General features: G+C 40.1%; 1 non-coding gene across 1 annotated transcript; it reads left to right on the top strand.

Moving 5' to 3' along the window:
- Window positions 1-4,127: 4,127 nt before the first annotated feature.
- LOC117707946 (U6 spliceosomal RNA) lies at window positions 4,128-4,239 on the top strand. The gene has a single exon (XR_004606688.1). It is a non-coding gene; the product is annotated as a U6 spliceosomal RNA (small nuclear RNA).
- The last annotated feature ends 8,886 nt before the right edge of the window (window positions 4,240-13,125 follow it).

Here is a 13,125-nt window from a genome sequence, read left to right on the forward strand (position 1 = left end):
ACTCCTGCAAGTGAGTCTTCTTTCTCTGGATGTTAGCATGTCTGGGGTATGATGTCAAGAATCACTGTAACCACTTCCCCACTGTCTGAGAGCAGCAAGAAACCTGGGCGACACACTTGAAGAGACAGAAGAATCCTCTAGTTTTTATATCATTGTTAATCAATGACATCAGTCTCCTTGCCCTAGCCCTGAACTTCCTTGTCATATAACATAAGTGTCCTTATTGTCTGTGACTATTATTCATGAGAACGAGTTTTATTCAGTATTTGCAACTGAAGTACTCTCACTGATTCATTGCATGTTAGTGTTCTTGGGAACTAGTTGGTTGCTATAGCCTGAATCTGAAATGTCCTCCACCCAAGACACTTGAAGCCTTAGTCCCCAGCTTGTGGTACTGATGAGAGGCTACAGTCCATAAAGGAGATAATGAGTAGGAGAAAGCTGGGGGTAGCACCTACTTGGTGAGAGTAGAGGCAGGAAGTAGTAGGAGCCATGTCCTACTTCCTGTTCACTATTCAACAAGCAGCCTCCTCCCACCATGACTATCCACCATGACATTTTGCCTTATTAGAAACACACAAGCAGTAGAGCCAGTTAGTCACACATTGAGACTCTGAGCCTGTGAGTCAAAACAAACATGTCTCCCTCTCATGTTGTTTTCTTAGAGCTCTATCACAATGATGGAAAGTGTCAGCACACTAATTACCCTGGATGCTCGTAAAATATTTTCTTCAACTCATCTGGTAAAGTTAGAAACTTTCTAAAGAATATACATGGATCCAATTTTACAAGCACCCTGTAAGATACCCAACCCCCAGCATCCTGTCAGGATCAGTTTGTGTCAAAAGCGCTGTGGCTATCTCTTCATGGCTTCTATTGCAGACTCTGGCCAGGTTTGACATGTAATTCTTGCCTTAAGCACTTAAAAATTCCCAGGTGGGCAGAGGGTGAAACCGAGTTAAGAGCTTGCCTCGCTTGTGTGAGGTCTTGAGGCTTACTGTTATTTAATTTGGTTTAAGTCCTGAATTCTTTTAAGTAGACTCTTTGAATAGATTTCTAACCCCATATTTCTTTCCTCTTGCTTGTCCTACTGACCCAAACTTTCCTCTGAGTGATCTCAAATTTCAGTCTTACCTGCCTACCAGGAACCATTTCTTCTCTAAGTCTCTTCGTGTTCCCGTAAGTGTGGTGGAGTGTATTTACAAGGAGGAAATGAATAGTCCAGAGAACCCAGGAGACTTTTGGCAGGATGACCACAACAGAGGTGCCCAGTTCCTGTGCCTGTTTCCCTCTGTGGAATAAAGAAAATTTATAAACTGTTAACTCTGTGTGCTCCCATGAACTTCTTAAAAAGTTCCTGAGTTATATTGAAGTTAGCTGCTTTAACTACCAAAGATTTCAAAGAGGGGTGGAGAGTTAGTCAGAAAGCTTGATTTCAAGCACCAGCCTTATTACTTAAAACATCACTGGCCATCATTCAACATGTGAAGGCAATAACTTCCTTAATGCAGCCACCTGTCATTTCTGGCCGCCAGGCCATTAGCCTGAGTAATCAACCTTGGTTTCCTTTTGGTCCCTTTCAGCTTCGATGGGGGCAGATTTGCCTTTAGTTGTGCTTCATGTAATAACCTCCAACAATCTGCTTTATATGCACTTACGGGTATGAGGAGAAGTCAAAATATATTACAGGTTCTTTAATTTTCTACCCATTAAATACCTTTTCTTTTAATTATCATTTTTTTCTTGGAATGCACTTATGAATTACTTTCCTATTTGCTGCAAAATTCTATGAAACTGCTCATTGTGTGCTAAGAAACATTACCCTGTATTCAGGTCCCCAAGGATTTTAAGTTTTTCATCTATTTAGTTAATTAACATTTAAAAATAATGGGTAGAGGGGCAGGACATAATGGTATACACCTACACCACTTGGGTGGTGGAGATAGGAAGATATCCTTGGCTACCTAGCAAGTTTGATGTCAGCCTGGGATACAGGAGCCCCTGTCTCAGGAGTGGGAGAAGACGCATATAAAGGAAGAAATGCAAGCCTGGTCTATAAAGTTAAAAACAGTTGGGTACAGTGGTGGCTGCCTTTTATCCCAGCACTCAGGAGACAGAGGCAGACTAGCCTGATCCACATAGCAAGTTCCAAGGCCAGCCAGAGCTACATAGTAAGACCCTGTCTCAAAAAACAAAACAAAACACCAGAAATGAATTTATGAACAAAGTATTCAGACACTTCTTCCCAAAAGATGCATGTGTCCACTGAACACATGAAAAAGATACTTAGCATATTAATCAGCAGAAGCCACAATGCTACTTTATATGTGCTAGGATGAATGGTTATATTATAACTAAAATTTTCAGGCACTAGAACCTTGGCGAGAGTCAGAGACATTGGAATCCTAATGCGTGGCTATTGAAAGTGTAAAATGATACAGTCACTGGGGGATCCGATTGGCATTTCCTTAAGTGATTTAATAAAGAATTCTCATATAACCTAGAAATACCACACCTAGCCTCACAAAATTGAAAAGTGTCTGCACACAAATGTGCACAGCAGCATTATCAGAACCAAAAAAAAAAAAAAAAAAAAAAAAAGGAAATGATCTATGTCTGGTAAATGAATGAACAAGATGTGTTGTGTCCACTCAGTGGAATATAATTAGACCCTAAAAGCAATGAAGTGTTGATACATGCAACACATGGATGAACCTTGAAAACACTGTGCTAAGTGAAAGAAGCCAGACACACAGAAGGTCATGTATTCTATAATTTCATTTCTATAAAATGTCCAGAATAGGCAAACATGTAGGGCTGACAGTTACATCAGTGTTAGCCAGGAATACGTTGGGAGAATGGGGAATGAGGAATGAAGTTGTGGGTATACCATTTACTCTTAGACTATTAAAAATGTTCTGGAACTAGATAATGATGATGTGGATGATTGACTAAATGGTTACTTCTGAATGTACTGAAACCCAATGCATTGTATACATTATGATTTTTTTTTTTTTTTACAGTGCTAGGGATTGAAACCATAGCCATTCATATGCTAGTCAAATACTGTAGCAATACGTTATACCCTTAGTTCTGTATATTGTATACCATAAGGACAAATTGTATAGTACATGACTAGAATTCAATTATAGGGTCTGGGAAGATTGCTCTGGTTAAGAGCACTTGCAGACAACCTGGGTTCCCAGCACCCATACTAGATGGCTCACAACCTCCTGGAGCTCCAGTTTCAGGGAATTTGAGATTTTTCCTGAGTCCTGTGGGCCTCTCCACACATGTGGTGTGCACACATTCAGGCATACACACAATCACATAACGAAAATATTTTAAAAAAGAAACCGATGACTATATTTCTACTCTACCCCATTATAGTGACAACACTGGTTCTAGAAATAGCTTCAGGATCCAGGTAAAAAGCATACAGAAAAAAACAACAATAGCTGTGCTGTAAATCCAGCACAAGGAAAACGGAGGCAGAAGGCTTGAGAGTTCCAAGCTAGCGTCTGCTTTATATTGAGACAAACACTGAAAAAAAAGAAAAACAAAGCATAAATAACAGTAGTCGGCTATGACACTCCGTCTCTGAATTCACATTCTAACTCTTCAAACATCTCACTGTGGTGAGATGCTTTTCTGCTTCCATGCGCCTCTTGTTCTCTATGTTGAAATAATAACCACCTCTAGAGATCTCTAGCATCCTCCAGGAGAAGGGTACAATTAAGGCACAGCTCCTTTGCTGCCGTTGGCTGGGGGTGGAGTGCAAAAAAAAATTTTTTTTTTCTCTTTCTGCTCTTTCCAATTTGCTCTCAAACTCACTGATCTGAAAGAGGAGCCAGGTGTAAGTTGCTGTCTAGCTGTGAGTCTCTGCCTCTGTCTCACAGAAAGATTAAAAAGTGGGATTTCAGGAGCTTTGAGTTCCCATTGCCACGATTCCTTAGTAAGTGTAGATAGGAATCTCGTGCGTGATGAATCGCAGAAGTAGAAATAAATCTCTGAAAAGTCCTCAAGCCTCACCGACCACTCAGGACAGGCACATTAGAATAGTAAGATCAGCTCAGGGCTGCGGCACTGCTCAGTGGTAACATAGTTGCTTAGATGCGTGAGGTGAGGTGGCCCATGAGTAGGGAGCGCACATGTACTAAAGTTGAACCAATACAGAGAAGACTAGAATGGCCCCTGCACCAAAAGGGCAGGCAAAAGCATTAAGAAAAAAGCATTCCTTATTGTAAAAAGGCAGGTGTGTGAATAACAAGTATTGATTATCATAGTTACATTTTTGCAAAGTAACATTTATGTAATCTTATATAACATGCATATGTAGTATAGGTGTTTGTTACTTAGCTTTTATTCAAATTAATGTATAGCTTATGTACATCTCGGATCTTAGCTGGGTATGGTAACATTTGCTTAAAGTTCCAGCAACTTGGGAGACAGAACTGGAAGGATTTTGAGTTCAAGACAAGCCTGATTAATGAGTAAAACTCCTTCTCAAACTAATAACGATAATATCAATAAAAAATGAAACTTAGAAGTTTATGCAAGGATAGGGTTTTCAGAGATGATTTCTCAGTGTGGTTGATCTAGATATTTATTTCCTGAGTTATGTATTTTGGGAATATTTGAATTTCTTTCTTTTCTCTCTCTCTCTCTCTCTCTCTCTCTCTCTCTCTCTCTCTCTCTCTCTCTTTCCTTTTTTTTTTTTTTTTTTTTTTTTTTTTAGACAGGGTTTCTCTGTATAACAGCCCTGACTATCCCAGCGTTAACTCTGAAGAGCTGGCTGGCCTAGTACTCACAGAGATATGCCTGCCTCTGCCTCCTGAGTGGATTAAAGTTATGTGCCACCACTGCCAGGCTATTTGAATTTCTTATAAAGATTACACAGTTATGATACATCAAATAACATTTGCTCTTTTAAGAAAGATTAATGAAAATTTCCAAGTAAGCAATACACCAGCTGTTGGTGGTCAACTAAATGTTGCCTACACTTTCTTTCCCCACAATTCCCTATTAGTTTAGATTGAATGGTCAAAGAAGAGAACAAAAACAATTGGAACTTCAGAGAATCAGAGACTGTAAGGTTTGGCATAGCCCAGTGGTAAAGTGTTCATGTATCATTCGAGAGGCCCTGGGACTCTCTCTGTCTCTCTGTCTTTGTGTCTCTGTCTCTTTGTCTCTAGTTTAGCAGGACAATTGTCATTGCCCAGGCTAGCTTCAAGTTTGAGTCCTCCTCCCAAATGGTCCAGCTTAACATTACAAACTTTATTTTGGGGGCTGGAGAGATGGCTCAGTGGTTAAGAGCATTGACTGCTCTTCCAGAGGTCCTGAGTCCAATTCCCAGTAACCACATGGTGGCTCACAACCATCTGTATATGGGATCTGATGTCCTCTTCTGGTGTGTCTGAAGAGAGCCACAGTGTACTCATATGCATAAAATAAATAAATAAATCTTCAAAAAGGGGGGGGGAGTACCTCATGTCTAAAGTAGATAGATTAAGCTAGCAACCATTTTTTCATACCAAGCTGAAATCATTAATAGCCAATAGAAGTGCACCAAGCAAATGTCATCTAATCATGTAACTGCCAAGTTGGAAAGTCCCTTACCCTGCTCCAGCAACCATGATAAATAGGCAAGGCTTGTACCAGCTCAGGACCTTCCATACCATCCACTGTGCTGGAGAGGTTGGAGGGTCTGAGCTCAAGCTTTGATTAAAGACTCTTTGCTTTTGCATACGAGTTAGACTCCTGGTGGGCTCTAGTGTTCTGTGGGGACCTCACAATCTGGGCATAACATTCCTACTTTAGTTTCTGGAGCAGATCACATGCTTATATCACTATGACTGACTATATTTACTTTTAAAACAAGATCTGAATCTTTTTAAAAACATTTTTATATATTTTATTGTGTATGTATGCATGTCTGGTGTACATGTGGGGGTCAGAGGATAGCTTTATTGAGATGGTTCTTATCCTTCCACCATATGGAATCTAGGATCTAACTCAAACCCATAGGATTGGAGGCTGCCACCATCTCACCAGGCCCCATATTTACTGTATTCTCTCTCATTTATAATTTTCAAAGCTAGAAGAAGCATTAAATGGTCCAACCTTTTCATTTTCCAGAACAGAAAAGTGGGTCGAATGGATATGATTCTGAGTTACTGTCACATAGATAGATTGAGGTTACCTGGGGACATATTCCTGGATGTTTGATTAAAGCAGCTGTTCTTTTTGTATCTCCAAGAGTGTGTGGGTAGAAGAAGCCATAGAAGACACAACTTTACTTAAGTTGTAAGAAAGAATGTTTTGGCAATCTGGTTTCTTTAAAAGTGAAGTGAATAGATTACCACATTGTGTAAATAGGGTCTCTGATACTGGAAATGTTTTGAAAATGAGCGGGGTAATTTGCCTAATTAAGGCAGTAATTTGAATCATACTACTCCCAAGCTTCCCATCAACTTTAACATGATTTCATGTTGCTGTTAAGATTAAGAAGAACATGAAGTAGGGCTGGGGATATACATAGCTGGTTGTGGTAGTTTGAATAGGTTTTGCACCCACAGACTCATGTGTTTGAATGCTTGGCCCACAGGGAGTGACATTATTAGGACCTGGGTTTGATTTTCAGCATCTATATGGTAGCTCACAACTATCTCTAATTCCAGTTTCAGAAAATCTATTGCCTGCTTCTAGTCTCTGTAGGCACCAGTCAGATGCATGGTACACAGATATAAATACCCATATACCTAAAATATAATAATAATAATAATAATAATAATAATAATAATAATAATAAACTGAGGCAGGCAGACATAGCGACAAGTATGTTTACTCATTAGATCATCTTGCCATCCTTAAATCCTGTAATCTTAAAAATCAAACAAGGGGCTGGGGAGATGGCTCAGAGGTTAAGATCACTGGATGATATTCCAGAGGTCCTGAGTTCAATTCCCAGCAACATGCATGTAGAATACTGTGTACTAAATAAACAAATCTTTAAAAAAAATCAAACAAAACTCACTGTAGAATTAATGCATTTCTAAGGCCTAAAAGATGGCTTACTTGGTGTTGTGTGAACACGAGGACATGTGTTCATTTTTCCAACACTTACATAAAAGAAAAGCCTGGTGCAGCAGTTGTGCCTATAATTTCAGCATTGGTTAGGAGGTGACAGGGAAAGTCCTATGGTTTGCTGGTTAGGCAGACAAACTAAATTGGCATGCTCAAGGTTCAGTGAAAGATCTTGTCTCAGAAATAAAATGGTATGGTGGAGAATATTTCTAATACTGGTAATGTGGCAGGCAGATCTTTGTGAGTTCAAGGCAAGCTTATCTACAAGACTCAAAATAAATAAATAAAGATGTCTGGGATTGACCAGTGGCCTCCATATGTACCTGTACATCTGTATATGTACACAAACATATACATATAACACACACACACACACACACACACACACACACACACACACACACACACATTCTGTTAAAGAATACCAAAATAAAATGCAGGCCTAATAACCATGGTTAAAATAAGAGGAAGTAAAGTCCTGAAAGCTAGGAGTTTTATTATTCGTAGGGCAGTGGTGGCATACACCTTTAATCTCAGTTTTCGTGAGGCAAAGACAGGCCAATCTCTGTCAGTTCAAAGCCAGCCAAGTCAACAGAGCAAGTTCTTTTTTTTTTTTTTTTAAAGTTTTATTTCTCAAGATATAAAATGAGAAGAAAGCCGCATAGAGATTTACATTTAGACTATTTGTAGAAATAGAACAAGAGAGCGAAATATTCCCCGTGGAGCAGAAAGCATAGTTTGTTTATACTGTGGTGAGCAGGTTTAGGACAGAGGATAATCACAGCAGAAATTCTCTGTACAGAAGATAGCTGAGCAAAAGATAATTCCTACAATTAGCGTACTGCAGCACCAGGGGCGGCATGGATCACTGTGCTGAACCGCCTACGACATGCCAGCCAGATCTCAGCAGCTCAGCAAGAGCAAAGATCACAAACTACACCAGTGGTGACACTTGAAATGCTTCAAAAGAACAGTTAGGAAGCTTTTCTCACTCATCAGCACTTTACTAGGAATGTAAAAACCACACACAAAAATCCCTTACAGTTAAAAACATATCTATCAGTGTGAAACATGGTCCGGACCTGAGACCCACCATGTCCACACCCCTCGTTCAACTATCCTCAAGTAGAAAACATTTAAAACATTGCATCTGTATTGAATATGCAGCTCTTGGTACAGTATTTATGTTATACTAGGCACTAGCAATTTAGCTAAAGTAATGTAGAGATTAAATAAATTATGCAGGCCGTGTAACAGTATGCCATTTTAAATAAAGGATGTGAACATCCCCGGTGTCTTCAGGGGCTCCTAGAACAAACCTGCCACGTTTGTTCTAAACTGGCTGCCACTAAAGGAAACGGTGGCCTTTGATAACTAAGGAAACACTATTAAGAAATAAAGCCCATTTGTAAACCCACAGGCTTATTATATTTACAACAGGATGTGGCCTCCCCATCTGAGTTACAGCAACCGAATTCTTCCATCTGCTTAAGCCTGAAACTTTAAAATTGGCTCCACTTCTCCCCTTCTTTCATATTTTAGGTTTCAAACCCATATTCAAAATGCGTATCTTCAGAGTTCAAGCACTTCCTAGCACTTCTACTGCAAAGACCCAGGTCAAAATCATGACATGCTTTTGGCATGCTAAGCTTAGTAGATAACAACTCTATTTCTAGTTTCTTAGCAGCTTTTTATCTTGAAGGGATGCTGAAGGCTTTTCTGCATTGATTATGATGTTCATATGATCCCTGCTCTTGACTCTATTTATAAAAATACTTATTGATTTCCATATGTTGAACCAAATTTGCATCCCTGGAATGAAACCTGCTTAGTCAAGTGGGTATTACTTAATGTGTTCTGGAGTTTGATATACAAAACTTTTATCTAGGGAAATATTTACAATTGCTATATCTTCGTGATGTATTTTCCCTTTATTAAGATGTAGTAGTTTTTCATCTCTTCTTTTTGGTTCAAGTCTCTTCTCAGATATATACATCAATTTGGTTTTGGTTCTTATTTGCTTGATAAAATGTTTTCCACTCTTTAACTCTTAAGTCTGAGGATTTATTTTTAAACTGATGAGGTATGTGTTTTAGAGACTACAGAGACTAGGATCTAATTCTTAAATCTAGCCAGCCAGTCTATGTCTCTTTTTGGCGGGTTGAAGCCACTTATTTTTAAGGCTATTATTGAGAAGTTTTACTAGTCCCTCTAATGTGGCTGCTTTTCTTGTAGGTTGGAATACTGTTTGCCTTTAACCTCTTCCCCATTAGTACGAAGGATTTGCTGGCTGACTGTGAAAACGTGCTGGGGTCCTATCTCTCCCATCTACTCCTCTATACATTTATGCTTTCCTGTTCTTCTGTAACTGAGAGTCCTTCTGTGCACACTACTTCTCTCACTATGGTATTCTGCAATGCTGGATCAGTGATAATAAATTCCCTTACTTTGTGCTTGTATTGATAGGCGATTATTTTCCCATAAAATTTTAAATGTAGTAGGTTTATTAGATACGGATCTTGGTTGGCAGTTATTACTTTCAGGGCTTTAGACGTATCATCTGAGTTTTCTTTGCTTTTAGAAATGCTGACAAGATATCTAATGTTATTCTGACATTTCTATCTTTGTAGGTGACTTGGTATTTTTTCCCTTACAGCTTTTAATATAGTTTCTTTGCTTTACATTTTTGACATCTTGACTATAGTACATTATAGATTCTTCTTTGCTCACATCTATTTAGAGGTCTCAATGGCTCTTGTATTTGAGTATCTCTATTTTCCCTCTAGATTTGGAGAATTTTCTGCTTTGATTTTTGTGCCTTTAGTTTTATTTCAGACCCTTCATCTTTCTCATGGGTCTCTGGATCTGACTCCTTGATCAGATTCTAGAGTGTGTCAATGATGTACTTCTGTGAATTTCATGTTAACTTTTCCTCATTGGTGTTGGAATGCAATATTCTACAAGTCTTGTTCTCTATTCACAAAATCCTTTTCTTCTGGCTCAAGCTGACTGGTGACACTTTCCACTGCATGTGTACACACACAGGATGCATATATATGCATGTGTCTGTTTATACATGGTTCCCATTGGAAAGAATTTTACTATGTAGCTCAGAATGGCCTTGAACTTGCCTTAACCTTCCACCTCTACCCAAGTGCTGATACTACAGCTGTGTACCATCATACTTTGAAGTATATTTCATATACTTGAAGATATCAATGCCTGTGCTAAAATACCAACAATAAACTAATTACCAGAGGGAAGTTTTATGTCTGCTATTTCAGAGGTTTAGGGCCACCACTGAGTGATTCCATTGTCTTGGGCCTGGAGTGACACAGAACATTATGGTGGAAGAGCCTGGTAGAAAATGTATGCTCATCTCATGATTGAGAAGCAAAGAGAAAATGGCCAATATTTCAATCTACCTTTCACTTCCCAATGACCTAACTTCCTTTCACTAGGTTCCCCTACTTAAAGGCCTTCTTACAGTTCTGACATGGTTCAGAAGTCTGAAGTTTCTTCCTGATACTCTTGACAATGTCTGAACTATGAGCCCCTATAAAGGCAAAACACAAGTCTCCCAACAGGCAGAATGTTGGAAGGTATTCCCTGACAGAACACCTGACAAAGGAACAGAGAAAAGACTTCCATTCTAAAAGGGAGAAATGGTGGAACAACAGCTAAAGACAAGACCAAAGCAAACCCCAACCCTAGCAGGGCAAACAGCAAACCTTGCAGTTCCACGTCTGGCACTAGGGAGTATGACAACATTACCTGGGAACCAAGAGGTTTGAGAATCTAGCAGAACTGCCTTTCCTGCCATACAGTGGTCTCTCTCTCTCTCTCTCTCTCTCTCTCTCTCTCTCTCTCTCTCTCTCTCTCGGCAGCTCCTCTTGTGGACTTTCCTTTGTGAACAGCCCATGTTGCTGACATCTCTGATATATTGGATATATCTCTACTTTTAACTTAGGTTCATCTTTCACAGCTTCATACATAGCCTACTTGGTTCTCTTCAGAGAATCTGTCCCTGTCATACATTGCCTGCTTGGCCTCAGTATCTTTTTTTAGAATACAGGTGCAAGTCTCTATGGCCTGTTCATGCTTGTGTCCAGCACCACACAGATGACCTATGTTCCTTCTACCAATTTGAGATGGAGTTACCCCCTTCTACTACAACCACAATGGCCTTTGAGCACCTGCTTGGCTGAACCTGGGAAGCTCTCTCTTAGCGAACCCTGCTGGGGCAGGATGCTTTGGAGGCTGTCTTTGTCCAGGTTCTCTTCTTTCAAATGAACTTTTAATTTTATGCACTGGAGCCTTGGGGACCAATCCTCAGCTCCTTTCTTATTGTCTCAGGGCAAAGTATACAGTTTCTCTTTAACAGCATCAGTCTCTAGCAATTACAGCCCCTTTGTCTGAACCCACAGTGTTCAACAAATTTATCTATTGTCACATTTCTTACTGAACAAACTGAACATATTTTACATATTCCTGTTTTACTTTCTGCTTTGAATTTTCACTATAGACCTCATTAAATCCATATCACAGTCTGACTAGTATATTGTCTCAAAAATTCTTTCAAACAAGGTAATTAGTCCACTACTTTTAAACTGAGAAGCCTTACTCAGACTTCAGGGCACATGTAGAATGCAAGCAGATGTGCTGACAGAATGCAACATGAACGACTTCCAGTCCAGTTCCTAGATTCAGATAGTACTTGTTCCTCTCTCCAACCTCACGAGCAGCTTTTACTGTCTCCATTTCTGCTGGCATCAATCTGAGCCTCTCAGTTCTCACTAGAATGATCTGTTAAGCTCAGCTTAAAGAATTATAAGGCTTCTCTCGCATGAAGCTAGAGCATTCTTCCTATAAGCCAGTTCAAAAGCCTATGAACAACATGGCCAGGCTTATCATAGCAACAACGCCACTGACACCAACCCTCTGTATTAGTTGTTTTTCTTGTTACTTTGATGGAATCCTTGACAACTATGGACATTACTGGAGGGTAATCTCTCTCTAGGTGCCCTTTGACATGATACCCAGATTCTCCGTGTTTCAATCAGCAAATTGGACAAGCCCCACTGTTGGAGAACTCTGCTATTAAGATCGCAGTCCACCATGTTTGGATAGCTCTCCGAGCTTGGTGCAGAATGGAGGACTCCCTTTCTCAGTGGAGCTTCCTATGCTCTGCCTAACCTTTTTTGGAGGGTGTCTCTGGGTACAGACGCCTGACCTTACTTGGAGAATGACCCTGCACAGCGCTTTCTGCAAGAACTACACGATTCAGCACATGAGTCTGGCTCTCTCCCCTGCCCTTGTTATGACCAATCAGCCCTCTATACCTGTACCCCGAGAGCCCTTGTATACTTTACCCCTGGAACAATAAAATAGAGCCACTGAAGCTGTCTTCCAGACGTTCTTCTGTCATACTCACGGCGCTGAACCCTGCTCATTGCATCTGTTCTCTCTCTCTGCCCTCATGGGGTGGTGCCCAATGACTACGGAGGAAAGGGAAACTCACAACACAGAACCATAGCAATGAAAGTTTAGGTTTGTGCCTGGTGGTGGTAGCACATGCTTTTAAGTCCAACACTTGGGAGGCAGAGGCAGGTGGCTCCCTGAATTTGAAGGCAGCCTGGTCTATAGAGAAAGTTCCAGGACAGCCAGGACCACACTGAGAAACCTTGTCTTGAAAAACCAAACCAAACTTTAAAAAAAAAAAAAAAAAAGAGTATATATTTATTAAAAGTCGTATAGATTTGTTGAATGTGAGAGTGAAAGCAGAGAGTACAGTCTCTAGAACGGGAGCCGCCCTGAACCGCCCCTGAGCAAATGTGGCTCAAGAGTCCTGAGTTCGTTGTATGTGTCTAGACAAAGTGAGGAGCTGGTCCCCAGGGCCAGGAAAAGATCCTTACTCTGACTGACAGATAACCTGTTGTAACCTGTTATACTGAATAATCTGCATTTGAGCAGGCCATACATTTCATAATTTAAGGCATATGCATATGCATCCATGCATATGCATGAGATGATAAATAG

This window comes from Arvicanthis niloticus, chromosome 4 (genome assembly GCF_011762505.2).
Source record: "Arvicanthis niloticus isolate mArvNil1 chromosome 4, mArvNil1.pat.X, whole genome shotgun sequence".
NCBI lineage: Eukaryota > Metazoa > Chordata > Mammalia > Rodentia > Muridae > Arvicanthis > Arvicanthis niloticus.